Here is a 15,188-nt window from a genome sequence, read left to right on the forward strand (position 1 = left end):
TTATTCCCTTAAAGCAGGTGAGAGGGACAGCATTGCGGTTCATGCATGGCAGCATTTCAGTAGAAACCTTGGAAAGAATATGATAGTGAATATGTAACGTGCGGGCTGCTATTCCCTACTCCTGTGCCCATGGCAGACACCACTAATCGATCTCTTCTTCTAAGCTTGGATTGGGCCTCACACTCCTCAATTTTGTGATCTCCCATCAAATGACCAGAGTTGACATAGGTTAGTTAAAACTCATTTGTCCTCTTTGTCTAAGGGGATGTATTTTATCATGGACCATCTTGGCTCATCATTAAATTGTAAATAATGACAAGAAGGAAGTCTTTCACAGGTAGTTTAGTTTAGGAGCTGACACGAAACATGTCATCTTCTTTCTTCTAAAGACTAAGTTAGCAGAACACCTAACGCCAGAGATAAACAGTTTTGTGAGAACTGAATCCAGATGTGTAATCCTAACCCAAACCACAGTAGGATCTTTCTGGAGGGGAGGGAAGTCAGTTCCTCTGAACAAGGTGCTTTTAAGAAATGAGAATCAAGGCAGCATCCCTCATTAAGCATTTCCTTGCAGAGTTTAAAGAAGGTTGTAGACATTGTTGAGTCCTGCCACAACAGTGACTCTGTGGGGCAAAGAAGTGAGGCAGGCTTTGAGGGAAGAGCTACTCTGAGGCTTGGAGAGAAAAGAGACAGGAATGATGGACCCTGGAGAAGCTGAGTAACTTTATGGAAAACCTGAGGTTTCATTGGGACTGGCCTTCATTTCACACGAAGGGAGAAGAAGGCCAGCTTTGATGCAGGTCTGGGAATTCCGTGGGCCTATGGACAAGACATTTTGCCATTGGATTGAACAAAACCTCCTGTCACTGGTAATGATTAAAGCAGTATGGCTATAATAACTATCCTACAGCCTCGTGACCTCCATATAAAGGGGTATGTGATAGAGCTGATCTCCTGGAATGGAGTATAAATGATCATTTAAAGCAGGAATCTGCTTGCCTCACTAGAGGCTGGGCTATTTTGCTTGATTGGTGAAAAGATGCAACATACTTTGATTAACAGAGAATCAGACTATAGTAAGATGTACTTAGCATCTAACTGTACTGTGATTTCTCGTTGATAATTCAGGATCTTGTCATATTGCAGGGTCATCACTTGGGAGATGAGCAGGTGCTATGGTTCAGAGGGCATGGCAGCAAGGATATGATGGGGTCCATGGGTCAGCAGACCTGGGTGCTCGTTCCCACTCTACCACTAGGCACCCTTTGACTTTGGTCACATCCAGCGGAATCATAGTCATGGAATGAGATGCTGGGAGGTCATTTTGTCTACATCTTTGCCTCACAGGAGCTAGGGATTATCATCTACATTTTAAAGACAAGGCGGTAGTTGCTCAGTAAGAGTACATTAAGGGTGCAACACGGGGGGAGGTGTAGATGAATGAGAGGAGGGAATCCAGGTCTTCTCATGTCACTGCTCTGCTTCCGAGTCTCAGTTTCCTATCTTTAATGGGCTCTATAAGATAAGTGAGGAGTTAGCATGTGTTTAACGCACAGGGAGAAATCTCTGTGAATGAGATGATTGATTAAATGTAGTGCTGATCACTTCCATTTCTAAGTCACTTTGTAGTTTACAAAGTGCTTTCATCTGCATTATTTTATCCTGCTGAGGACTCACGGAGTTGGGTAAGCCGTAGGATTCCTTAACCACTTTCTACAGATGCTTCAACTGAGACTCAGCAGGGTTAAATGGCATCCTCAAGGCCACATCAAGGTCAGAACCAGGACTCAAGCTCCTGCCTTCTGATTCTGAATCCAGAGTTTCTTTCACCATAGAACAATAGATAAGGGACAGTTTACTCTATTTATCATTCACTTTAATGACAGCAGAGTCTTCAGCGTCACAACATGGTAAAAATAGACTGTGAGGGCAAGGAGTTTCTCGGTAGCAAACAAACTGAGCTCATCAAAATGTTCTCGCGGGCAGGTTTGGTTGCCGTGGCCTTTAGGAAAGCCTTGGCAGTCCTGCTGAGGACAGCGTCACCTACTCACCTCGTCCAGCTTTCCCTGAGGAGCTGCCTCTTGGCTCCAGGGCCAGACACAGGTGCTGCCCTAAAGGACACAGGGCAGGGGTGGGGGATGTGGAGTGGGAGGAGGGTTTCTTCTGAGGTTTGGAGACCATGGATTGAGAGCACATCCCTGGTGTGGGGACTGAACCGTGTGTCCCGCAGCAGCAAGCTTGCTTGGTTTTGGCACACAGAAGGAGAAACAGCCTGGGGACCCCAGGATTCCTGCGCCACTGAGGTTTTTCTGAGGGGCAGGAGGAAGGACACTGAGAGAGTATGAAAGAATAAAAGTAGCCAGGCTAAAGGAAAAGCCCCATTTTCGTTCACTTAAAGATAACTTCTAATCCCCCTACTTCCCAAAATGATGTGATATGAATTACAGTAAAAAAATTATACATGCATGTATTTGTGGCTAAAATAAAGACAGATAGGAAATAAGGGCCCATACAGAGAAAGTTGGGGTGGTCCCATATGACCATTTAACAGTCCCAGAAAATGCAACCACTTTGTCTTCGTAAGGCAGACAAAGAATATATTTCTATTAGGATGCACCACTAGTATTCTGTGTCATATTCTTTTGAATATTTCTCCCATTGGAAATATCCAGCTAAGGGGAAATGCTTTACATTACAGCAGAAGAGAGCTTGGAAAATAAACAATTTTCCCACTTGAAGGAATCCTATTAAACCAGTGGTCCTTGTCCTTTTAAAGTCATAGATTCCTTTGAGAATTCCCTGAATACCATACATCCTCTTCCCAGAAAAATGAAGGCTCCTACAAATTTAGCTTATAATTTTAGGTCACCTATAAACCCCCAAAACCCATCCATTGACTTCAGGTTAATAATCTCTTCATTTAAAAAATTAGAAATGTATCCCTAATTTCAGAAATGCTGTCATAATGGTTTTTAACACCTTTTACTCTTCTTACTGGTGCTACTTTGTAGAATAAGAAACAATGCTGATAGGTTTTGTGGGAGTTTTACACACTTAAAAAAAATCTCAGACTTCTATTTTTGTTTTAACATTTTCATATATATATATATATATATATATTTGTAACTGGAGCCATGTAGCAAGTATGGGGAAAAATTGTGCCTTGTTTCAACAATTTTGCTAATTTTTAGGTTGAAAGATGACAGGTGACTAGAACTTACCTTATGTTGAATTAAAATCAATATTTCTCTTAAAAAGTAAAAAAATTAAGAATTAGAAATTAACGTTTTATGAAATAATTTTTCCTTTACAAACAGATTCACTGCATGCAATTGAGATGATTGTAATTAAAATGTAGGTCTATGGCCAGTGTCACACAAAATATTCTGATTTCTATGAAATTCCCTAGCCTATGACATTTGTATTTTACATGTGTAATCATTGCACATTCACTTATAATTTTATCTGTCTTTTATTGGTTTCTTTTAAAGATGCTATATAGCGTGCATTCCATTGTAATTTATATCTGATAATGTGTAATATTTGGTATAATAAGGAAAATCTGCCTTCACTGTAAATCAATTTTGATTACATGTAGAATATGGTATATAAAGTAATACTTTAATATCTACAACAGCCCACACACCATCAATAAGATCTCATCCTCCAAACTTGTGAATTCTTGGAAAAAATTACTTCCACATGTTCCTAAAACTACTTAAGATTTTTGACTGGTTGGTGGTCTATTGATTCTAAATATCTGACCTGTCAAAACGCCATCTTTAAACTTTAGTGATGCATAGATGCTTGGAATTAGCCAGGGCTGAATTTATTACAGAACAAAGGGAGGTGATGATTAACACACCCATTTGAGCAGTAGGGGGGAAAAATAATCCTTGAATGGATTAGATGCCCTGATCCTAAAACCACATTCTCTGAATGTTGGGTCCTTGCCCAGAAATGAAGAGAGGCCACAAACACTGATGCCTTTTAAATGACAGGGTATCTCCATGGGACTCTGGTCAGGGACACTGGGGCAGAGAGTTGAGGGTCAATTGGGAAAAAGCCTTTCTCTCTCCTGTGGTCTAGCAGAGTTGAGGACCCACACCCACTCTGTGTGTAGCAACCCTCAAAGTCCACCCGATTAGTGTTATTTAATTATCAGTCTTCCTGCCTGGCAGAGATTATGTTAAACTGTAAATAAATTAAATTTTATTTTGTTAACCACTAACCAGGGATCACTTATACATTTTTTTGGACTCCAGTAGGCTACTTTCAAGACCGGCATAGAGCCTGTCAAGAAGATGATGTGAATTATTATGCACTGTCCCTAGAAGCCGAGTCATAGGCTAGCTCTTTCTATTCACTGGCAGTATCTGCTAGATTCTGAGCACTCCCGGGACGTAATTCCAGGGAAATTTATCTTTGTAAGAGTAGTCTGTGAACAGAGCCCTAAACCCATTTTCTGACTGGTTTTCTCTTTTTCCTCTGCCATGTCTTACAAGCTTTATAAAAAGTATGTCTTTTTAAAAAAATAACATTGTATAATAATATTGATGGAGATCGACTCTCTAAGAGGTTCCTCCAACAGATGGGTCCCCTCCCGAGGAGGAAACAGACCGTTAGGAAAGTCCTTCTGACCCCCATTCCCTGGGAGGAGGAGCCCTTGAATCACAGGCCCAGGTGCTCAGGAAATCTCCTGTCACTCTGAGATGGGCCAGGACATGGTGCCATGTCCAAAACTTCTAAATACAGTTCAGGCTGGGTCATCATGACAGATGCCGAACTGGCACCGCTATGAGGGCTGAAGTGGGAACTCTGACAGTGCTTAAATGCTGCGGCCCCTGGGCTTGAAGCCTTCATGGGCTGGGATTGGGAGAGGCAGTGCAGAGCCTCATGGGGAACAGGGTGGGAGCAACTTTGGCAAGGAAATCCTGCTGCCTCTGCGACACCACCACTCCTTCAGAAGGCAACCAACACCCAATAACATACCAGCTATTTTAGAAGCTGTCAGTTTCTGAACTGCTGGCACACTTGGAGGACACTGTTTCTTCAAAGGTCATTGGGACCGTTCAAGGTAGGTAGGCCTGGGGAGAAACAGAGGCATGCTATGGCCAAGGTGTTGGCTAAGGAATGAATGGAATTAAGTGACCTGGTCAAGATGGTTCGAGGAGTCAGGAATGGAGGTAGGAATATTGACTCCGGGATTCCCAAATCAGCTTTTACATAGAAGACAGTGTTAGGCTATGTTTTACCCTGCTCCACCCTCTTGGCTATCACCAAAAATCCCACCAGGTTAGACTCCTTTGACAACTCACTCTCCTCTGGGGAGGGCTTTGGAGGAAAAAAAGAAGGCAGGAGAGATACCTGGCAGGTGGACTTTTCCTGGAGGAGTCTGAGAACTTGGGATGTGAGGGTAAGATTCTGAGGTTGGCAAGCATCTTAAGCAGGGGATGGTGAATTGTAAGTACACAGACACTGCTATGAATACAATTAATCCAGAGTGTTTGTTTCACTCTTAATGCTTGCCCCGTGCCTCAAAAGTAGATTCATTTCTGTTGTTAAAGCATTTTATTTTAGGGTTTCTGAAGGTGGAGTGGATGGTGGATGATTCAAGCTTTGGGGTAAGAAAGACCTGGGTCCTTTTCTTCTATCTGATGCTTCTGGGTGAGTGGCACTGGGCATGTTACCTTGACTAAGTCTCAGTCATCTCACCTGTCAAATAGGTTATAATGCACAGCTCTCAGGTCTCACCTTGAGGCTCTTGGGAGACTCCCTTAGGCACTAGGTCTTTTCTGTCTCCTCAATGTATATTTTCCTTAGCCTGAGCCAGAGGGCGAGAGCTCTTGACAAGGTTGTCAATTTGGAGTCAGGGGACCCTGCAGCCCCCCAGCTCTTTTCTGTCTTTCCCACTTCTTGTGGAGCAGTGCCCTTGGGCTGCTTCTTCAGCCGAGGTTGATCTCTCTGCTTCTCTGCTGAAGGCTAGAATTTGCTCTCGGGGCCCCATTTCCTAACTGAAGATCCAGCCTACATCTTTTCTCAGTGGTCTGCCCTGTTTTCTCTTCTTTCAGATTCTAGTCATTTTCCTTCTCAACTAGTATGGCAGCCATCATGAACCCGGAGTAGACCTACACAAAAACAGGCTTTCTTAGCTGGTATTTTTACTATTCCTTTGCTTTCCCTCCTTCTGCCTCTCCACAATTTCTCCTTCTAACATATTCAATTCTGATAACTTTTGCTCCAAGCCCTGAATTATTTTCTACTTTATGTGATATTTTCCCATTCTACATTTAAAATTTTCTTTGTTAGGATTTGCTTTTCTCCTTTTGAAAGAACACAAACCTTCTTTCTCCCTCTCAAATGTGGATTGGCAAGTGATTGGGAAAAGATCTAACCCTGTGGCCACCTCCCTTTCCAAATTATGGACAGAACTAACATTTAATATACTCCTACTGTGTGCCAGGGGCTTTACTGAGAGCCATGGGCATATCTGTTTTATTGAGGAAATTGGCTCAGGCAGGTTAAGTCACTTGCCCGAAGTCATAAAGCTGGGTCTGTATGATTCTAAAGAAGGACCGTGCTCTTTCCCCTTCTTGGCAGCTTCTCTGGAAACCCCACTTCACTGCAGACAGCAGGGACACTTGCTATGTGGGGGTCTAGAGGGTGCAGCAGCTCTGTGTGCAGGAGTCATCCTGTTCCTGAAGGAGAAGACATCTCTGCACCCCATCCTCCACCAGGTAACACACACACACACACACACACACACACACACACACACACACACACACACACACACATACACAAAAGCATCACCAGCTCCAGCTCTTGTAGAAGGGCTTGCTCCTTTCCTCATTTTACCCTCGTGATCACAGGCACCTTTTCTTCTTAGGTTCATGTGGAGGAGAGTTAGTATTGAGAATTTTCTAGATGATAGACTGTGACCACTACTCATAGAAGTGACCGAATTCACTGAATTCATTTGATGCCCCTGAAAGATTTCAGGTTAGACCTTGCCAACTCACGGTCATGGAAGGAAAAGCTAGTGGGATTCCAATAGCTTAGATTATGTGTAGAGGTGACCCTGTTGGGATTTTGTTGGGAACATGGCATTCAATTAAAACACCTCATTACTAGGGATATAGTGGTCTCCTGAAGAGGATCAGAAGAATAGCATTCAAGATTCTTGATGTGTTTCCAGCCTTCTTCTCTGGCCACATTTCTTCTCTTGCTTTGCTAAACATACAGCGTGGGCTTCCCTGGTGGTGCAGTGGTTGAGAATCTGCCTGCCAATGCAGGGGACACGGGTTCGAGCCCTGGTCTGGGAAGATCCCACATGCCGTGGAGCAACTAAGCCCGTGAGCCACAGTTACTGAGCCTGCGCATCTGGAGCCTGTGCTCTGCAACAAGAGAGGCCACGATAGTGAGAGGCCTGTGCACCGCGATGAAAAGTGGCCCCCACTTGCCGCAACTAGAGAAAGCCCTCGCACAGAGACGAAGACCCAACACAGCCATAAATAAATAAGTAAATAAATAAATAAACCCAAAGTTAAAAAAAAAAACAAAAAAAACCCAAACATACAGTGCTTTATTCATTCATTCATTCATTCATTCATTCAACAAAACCAACATTTTATTGAGTGCATAATAGGTGCCAGACACTGTCCCAGGTGCTGAGGAAACAAGAGGAATCACACAGATGTGGTCTCAATTACTTGCTGTTCTGTAGACCTGCTTGGTAGACTTTACTCCTGTGTCTCTGACATAAAATTCCCTTTTCCTGGAAGATCCTTCTCCTCCTTCCCCATCTCTTCCTTTTCATCTTGCAACCATCTCTCCATTAGGCCCAGAAAAGACCGCCAGGTGGGAAGAAGTTCTTCTTGCCTCTAAACTCCCATAGCATTTTGTTGATACTCCTTTTAGATAATACATGAAAATTAGCATTCATATATCCCTTTTACTACTGGTAAAGTATTTACATAAACACACAGACACACACTTTGTTAGTGATTCATAAAAATTTCACAAAGTAGGTACTAATGATATCCTCATTTTGCAAATGATAAAACTAAGGCTCAAAGAGGTTAAGTGACTTGTTCAAGATTAGACAGTTGGAAAAAGAAGAGATGAACTTTAGAACTTGGTCTTTTGAATTACAGTCCCTCAGCATGCTCTATGCCATGATGGATTTTGACTCTTCTACTTTTATTAGATTATTTATTAACCTGTCCTGTCTCCTAAGTGATTTCGTAAGTTCCTGAGGACATAGGAACGTATCTTATTTAATTTTGTGCCCCTCACATTACCTAACACATTGCCAGGCTCAGGCTAGATAATCAACTATTATTTGTTGAAAAAATAAATAATTGATTGAATGGATGAATTCAGAAAATTACTGGAGAGGTTGTTATATTTGCCAGCCATTTAGCTCTTTTATTCATCAAACAGGATGGTTCTTTATGTTTGGCTTGATAGGTTGGGAAGATTTTATTTTATTTATTTATTTTTAATGTTTTTATTGGAGTATAATTGCTTTACAATGGTGTGTTAGCTTCTGGTTTATAACAAAGTGGTTGGGGAGATTTTTTTTTTTTTTTTTAATTATTTTTGGCTGTGTTGGGTCTTCGTTTCTGTGCAAGGGCTTTCTCTAGTTGCGGTGAGCGGGGGCCACTCTTCATCGCAGTGCGCGGGCCTCTCACTATCGCGGCCTCTCTTGTTGTGGAGCACAGGCTCCAGACACGCAGGCTCAGTAGTTGTGGCTCACGGGCCCAGTTGCCCCACGGCATGTGGGATCTTCCCAGACCAGGGCTCGAACCCATGTCCCCTGCATTGGCAGGCAGATTCTCAACCACTGAGCCACAAAGGAAGCCCGGTTGGGGAGATTTTAAACTTAGTGTAGCTGGTGGTGTCCTGAGCATAATTTGAAGGGTATTGCATGTTCCTGGCTATATACTCGAATGTCTATCCTACTTACATGTTTGACATTGCCACCTCCAAGGGCACTGTCTCCTGAAGTCATAGTTAAATTACACTTGTTGCTTGGAAACTGGCTGCTTAGTTCTTCCCCTTTAGCACATTAGCATGGGTTTATTTATTTATTGGTGCTCAGTGAGAATATCCTAACAAGGTATAAGGCAAGTTCTTCCAGGGCCTTTGGGGGAAGGCCTCCTTTTCACATCATGGAAATTAAAAGACCACTGTGGCAGACATCTGATGGTGTTAATGGTAGTAGCTGCTGTGGTGATGGGGGTGCGGGTGGGAGGTTGGGAGTAGCTGTGGTTGCAAAGAGCAAATAAGCACTGGCTTAGGAATGAACTAATGTGTCAATTCACTCAGAAAAAATGCCAAGAGCCTTGTGAAGGGGCTTGTGTTGACAGCTACTGGCCTAAAATTGACTGGTAAATCTTGAAGACCACCCAGTCCATCAGGATGAACTTTTGGAGGACCTCTGGGGCAAGAGGTATTTAGATTAGAATATTGCCACGTGGCTTCTGACCAATTTTTGATTATTCCATTTATGCATTTTCTGTGCTTTCATCAAGAATGTTTTCTGAACCGAAAGTTGGTCTCAAAACTTTTAATTTTATGGGGAGGATGAAATAAAATATTTGAAATTAGGATTGTTCTAGAAAATCCAGGACCCATAGTTGTCCTTATTTTTTTCTTGGTCTTCCCGACTACCTTGATCATTGGCATATAATCTTATCTGTTAATTTGATACTTTACTGTTTATAAAGTGCTTTCATATATATAATTATCAGTTGATTTCTCCTCAAGTACAGATACATATTTAATACTGTCAAACACTTCTGTGCCCTGAACTCTGACTTAAGCCTATGTAAACCAAATTACGCACAAGTAGGAACTACTTCAGCTGCCTTTTCTTGTCTCTCAATGCTGTCATTACACACTTCTCAAAGTCCAGACATCTTCCAAGTACCTTCTAATATTATTTTGCTTATGTTCTAGGCTAAACCAAAAGAGTGATTTGACACTGACAGTGATCTTCAGTGATCTCTCTGTCACATTTGTATCTTTTACATGGGGGTGCTGGGAACAGGAAGTGAAATACAACAAAAGAGGGCCTTTTACATTTGTTCTTACTTGTTAAATAATGTTAAGTTAGTGAAGAGACCTAAAATATTCCTGAACGTAACTGCCCTGCTACTGCGAAAGGTAAATTCCCATCTGACCTGGCTTTGAATTTTCTGTTTTCCCCAAAGAACTGATAATGTTCTAGTTTCCATAGAGCTATCTTCTGACCGAGCAGCCTGAACGTTAGCTCTGCATTTCCAAGTTCAGAGTGGGAAGCACAGAACTGTGCAGGTCTAGTTCTAAAAACTGGGCAACAGTTGATGGTGGAAAGAGCATCACCTCTAGTGTCAGACTAAGTCAAATCCCACTGTGACACCTCCTCGTAATATAATGTGAGAAAAGCTTTTTCATCTGCCGGACCTCAGCTTTCTCACTTAGAAAGTGGCAGCAATAATGCCTACTTCATAGGGTTTTCTGTGAAAATTGCATGAGGCTTAAATATAAATGTATATAAACTATTTAGTGTAGTGCCTGTTATTTCTCTTCTTTTGTTTACTTCCACCTGCAAAGCATGCTGGAGCACTAGAGGCTGAACCTTTAATGACAATGAGCCTTCGTTTGATCAACAAGAAATAGATGTAAAAATGACTGCCGCCACTTCTTTGCAAAGCCTCTTTAAAAGGCTTAGATCTCAGGGATGACGTTGGGTCCTTGCCTGTGGTCTGCACGTCAGTGAGAGAGGTGCTGGTTGTCAGGTGGAGAGTGCTTTAGGCAGCTGAAGGATATGTGCTCTCAGTCTCCCTAATTGGATTATTGGCATGGGAATTGCAGGCTTCAGGTTACCGTCCCCCTTTTTCCCAAATAGAACTTGGAGGGCATGGAGGGCTCAGAGACTTCATTCCATTACTAAAGTCATCTAACAGGCTCATTTGAGTGTTTGCTATCATCATAATTTTAGTTTAATCCAACCTGGGTTATAGTTCATTCCCTTGAAGCTCTGGACTGGGTATCAAATTTGGGCTCAGTCCGTACTCAGGTCAGTGCCAAATGCTCTCCTTCTGCCGTATTTAGAATTACTCTATGAAAAGTTTCATCACCAGATTTTGCTAAGCTACCTGATAAAATCTGATGTCCCAGAACCAATTTCCACTGCAGAGGTCCTCTGGGAATAGGAATTTACTTGAGCCTGGTACAGAGAGTGCTACCTGGGTTATAGCTTCTGATGTCTCCTATGGTGTGAATGGGAGCCCTGAGATGACTGTGGGTGGGTCTTGGTTTTAGAGGCTTTGGGAGTTAAGAAGTAGACCAAGGAGTGGTTGCCCTGCCAGTATCAGATAGGGGGTACCACTCAATGTAGTCATGTCCCAGTTATTGGCAGAAACAAAAACAAGAACGATTGTTTGATTATCATCTGGTTTGGGTCTTTCTTTTTTAATTGTTTCAAGCTATTTTCTCCCTTGGGTAAAAATATGACAGCTGAGGTCCAGTCTCATGGAAGTGGCTTGTGCGTCTAATCTCAGAAAATTCAACGTCTCTTATCTGACTCTGCAGTAGTCTTCTACCACCCATCTTCCACATTGAAACCAGGCTATCGTGTATCATTCATTCAGGAGATGTGGCAAAGCATGAAACTCAGTTTATGGAATTCATAGTCTAGAAGGGAAGACCGAACCATCATCACCTACATTTAAAAGAAAACTTTGGTATAAAGAAAATAAAGTCTAAACTCCATATTATGACACACACATTTCTCCTAAAATATAAATTCCACGTGGCCAGGGATTTTTGTTTTTTCCCTGATGATGTCTCAAGAATCTAGAAAAGTGATTGGCACATACTCAATGTTAAATAAGTTGTTGTTTAATTGCATTGAACCTGATTTTCCAACTTATCTCTTATCTCACCTCCCCTCTTCCCTTATGTATTTTTAAGCTCTGGCCATATCTGTGTGCTTGTAATTTTCTAAAAATGACAAGTTCTTACTTATGCTATTCCCACTACCTGAGATTCTGTCCCCATACTTTCTTTGCTTGCTCATATTGAACTCATATAAAGCACATATAGATTTCAAGCCCACTCTCAAATGTCACCTCGTGACGTCTTCTTGATCCTCTTGCCCATTGGCTTGTTTGCTCTTCAAAGCTCCTGGTAGCGCTTTGCTCCTCTACATCTGCCAGAGCACCTATCGCAGTCCATCTTCTTTAACAGTTTCTGTATCCTTCCTACCCAATTGTGAGCTCCTTCAGAGCAAGAACCTGTTTTGCCTGTCTTCGTACATGAATACACACCCTGGTCTATACAAAGCAGAAATGTTTGGTGGAATAAAAATGGAATTAAATATAATTTCATATGCCTGCAATCCTTAGGAGGTAGAACCGATGCAATTTGGATTTGGCTGTCCATAATATTTGAAATGGAGATAATAATAATAACTCTTAGAGTTGTTCTATTAAATGATGGTATGTATGTAAGGTCTTAGCAGAGTGCCAGTAAGTGCTCAATAGGTGTTGACTATTAACTCTTTGGTTGGGATAGTTGTTGTGAGCTTATATTCGTCTCACTGTCCAAAGTCACTAACATTGTTATCAGCAGAACCGTTAGATTCTGTCTTTATCATACAGATAGATATAAATGTAATTTTTGAGAAGGAAGATATCTTTTCCTTGACCTTGATAGGAAAATAAGGAAATAGTAAAGATAAGGAAACTGAGGCTTGGTGAAATGAGGTGACTTTCCAAGACCCCACTCTTGGTGAGTAGCAGAGCCCTAAAAGTAAATGTGCCTTGCTACCTGTAGTAAGAACTGATTCCTTAAAATTATTAGTTAAGTGGAGATGAAAATCACCTGGCAGACTATGAAATATGTTCTAATAATGTCTAATTTTTTAAAAAAATATTTATTTATTTTGGCTACGCCGGTTCTTATTTGCGGCAGGCAGGATCCTTTAATGGCGGCATGTGGGATCTTTTAGTTGTGGCATGTGGACTCTTAGTTGAGGCATGCATGAGGGATCTAGTTCCCTGACCAGGGATCGAACCCAGGCCCCCTGCATTGTGAGCGTGGAGTCCTACCCACTGGACCACCGGGGAAGTCCCCTAATTTTGAAATGAAGTCAAAGAACACATAACTCAGGCTTTTTCTATACATGTCAACCAAATCAGCTTATCGTGGTTGGGTTGCTGCTGTTAGACTTGGTGGTCTTTAAGCTGTACTACGAATCCATCCATTAAACATTAAACTTAAAAGGGACTTTATAGCAGCCCTAATTAAATGTGCATGTGCTGTGCTATAAAGATCAAGGAAAATAGGGACCAGAATAGTTATGTGACTTGGCCAAGATCAAACATGTTAAGCTATTTCAGTTGTAAGGATGGCCAAAACAGTTGAAGGGTCTTACAGAATTGCTGATTGCTTTGGCCAGGGATGAATGTAGTATGATCTTGGGGAGACCTGATCGTTGATTCAGGAGGCAGAAGACCTACTTTGTAGGCCATGTTGTTTTCAATTTTTCTTAGTCTCAATTTCCTCATCCACAAAATGGACATAAAAATATAGGCCATATCTAGCTCATCACATGGAAGGATATATTAGATAATATGTAAAATATAAATTAAGAAACTATTTTATTATTGCTACTATTTTGTATGAGTTGAGAACTGGAATTCTCTCTAAGCTAAACTCAACTTTCTCTGGGAACTTAACGTTAACAGTATCCATTTTCTCAATATGAAATAGATCAGAGATAGAAAATGAGCGACACAATGAACGGATGGTTAGATTCTCTTTTTTAGAGATTTTTTTTTTTTTTGGATGGTAATAGATATGTTAGTTTGACCCTATGAGTCAGTCACATGATATTCTCCAGTGACTTGTAACTGGCTTAGCGCAGGTTCCCAAAGTTTTCTTCTTTAACTTCCTTAGTTATGTATAACTTTATCATTTATGTTCTGACTTACTAAAACTTTCCTTGTTAAAATACTACTCACAAGAGATGTCTGATGGCCAAGAAATCTTTCCAGGTCATTCAAATGAGTTCCTAGTGGTTATTTTTTGAAGGCAGGAAGTCACAAGTTGCCAAGAATGAAAAAACCTTGAAAACACAGAGGTGTTTTCTGATCTTCAAAAGACTGATTATATTTCTGAATGGATGACCTGATTTGATTGAAATAACCCACCCGCTATGTATACATTTCTCACATTCGTGACTTAGGTAACTTGATTATACATGCTGATTAATAGCTGAAATAATTGATCTGGTTAGCCTAAATATTTTATATAACTATGATTTAGAAATATATTTTACAAAGGATTAAACTTTATTTTTACCTAGGCTGTTGATGTGGACTCTGAGATTACTATTTTAAGGGTATTGTAGAGTAGTTTATGTCACAGGTAGCCCTCATTACTCTAGGGGTTAAAAAGAAACTATATAAAATATAATACTAATTTTGTTTCCAACCTATGGCAGTTAAGAAACAACCAAGAATGGAAAATTCCATGGTACATTCATGTGACTGAAAATGTGGGCTGCTGCCTGCATTCTGTATATAAAAGTCACTTGGACTCTATTTTGTGAGGGAGTGAGAGTTCAGGAGCACAGAGTATTTCCAGGGAAACAAATAACTGTCTCTGAAAATCCTCTTCATGGGAAAATACTGCCTATGCCTCCACATCTTGTCCATTTCTTTATTAGTAACCATGGGTTCCCCAGGAATGTTCCAGCCCTCTCAGATCCCTCTGTTTTCTGAATTCCTATGAGACATACAGGAAAATATGTAATAGTGTGGAAAACTGCATGGTAGTATTTGTCTTGGTCTCTGATTATTTGCGAATGCTCCCAGTTTCCACTTGTACTGTAAATACCTTTAAGAGGAGCCCCATTGTGTACTTTGATATTTCCCAGAATCTAGCACAGTACTGGGCACATAGTAAGCACTCAGTAGACGCATAATTAATCAACACTAACTGGGAAATTTCCCAAGGTCTGGATTCTGTTTCAAATTATCTGCATGGTATCTCATATAGGGCCACATGCTGATAGGTGCTTATTGATGGGTTTGATTGAAACTATAAACAGAATACTAACTCAATTCTTTAACTCCTATGATAATGTGAATTTGAGCTCCCAGTCTTTTTTTTCATTTAACTTGTCTTTC

At 41.1% G+C, this 15,188-nt stretch overlaps 1 protein-coding gene across 3 annotated transcripts in view; it reads left to right on the forward strand.

The window, feature by feature from the left end:
- TBX15 (T-box transcription factor 15) overlaps positions 1 to 15,188 on the forward strand; it is a 109,742-nt gene that overhangs the window by 44,296 nt on the left and 50,258 nt on the right. The window contains exon 1 of one of the 3 annotated variants that reach the window (XM_082369294.1): positions 4,798 to 5,077. The exons of the other annotated variants lie outside the window; for them this stretch is intronic. The gene's annotated coding sequence lies outside the window, so the exon portion shown is untranslated. Of the gene's footprint in view, positions 1 to 4,797; positions 5,078 to 15,188 lie in introns of those variants that run through there. 3 annotated transcript variants of the gene reach the window in all.

The sequence above is a fragment of the Balaenoptera borealis genome, assembly GCF_965194805.1.
Source record: "Balaenoptera borealis genome assembly, chromosome: 1".
Lineage (NCBI taxonomy): Eukaryota > Metazoa > Chordata > Mammalia > Artiodactyla > Balaenopteridae > Balaenoptera > Balaenoptera borealis.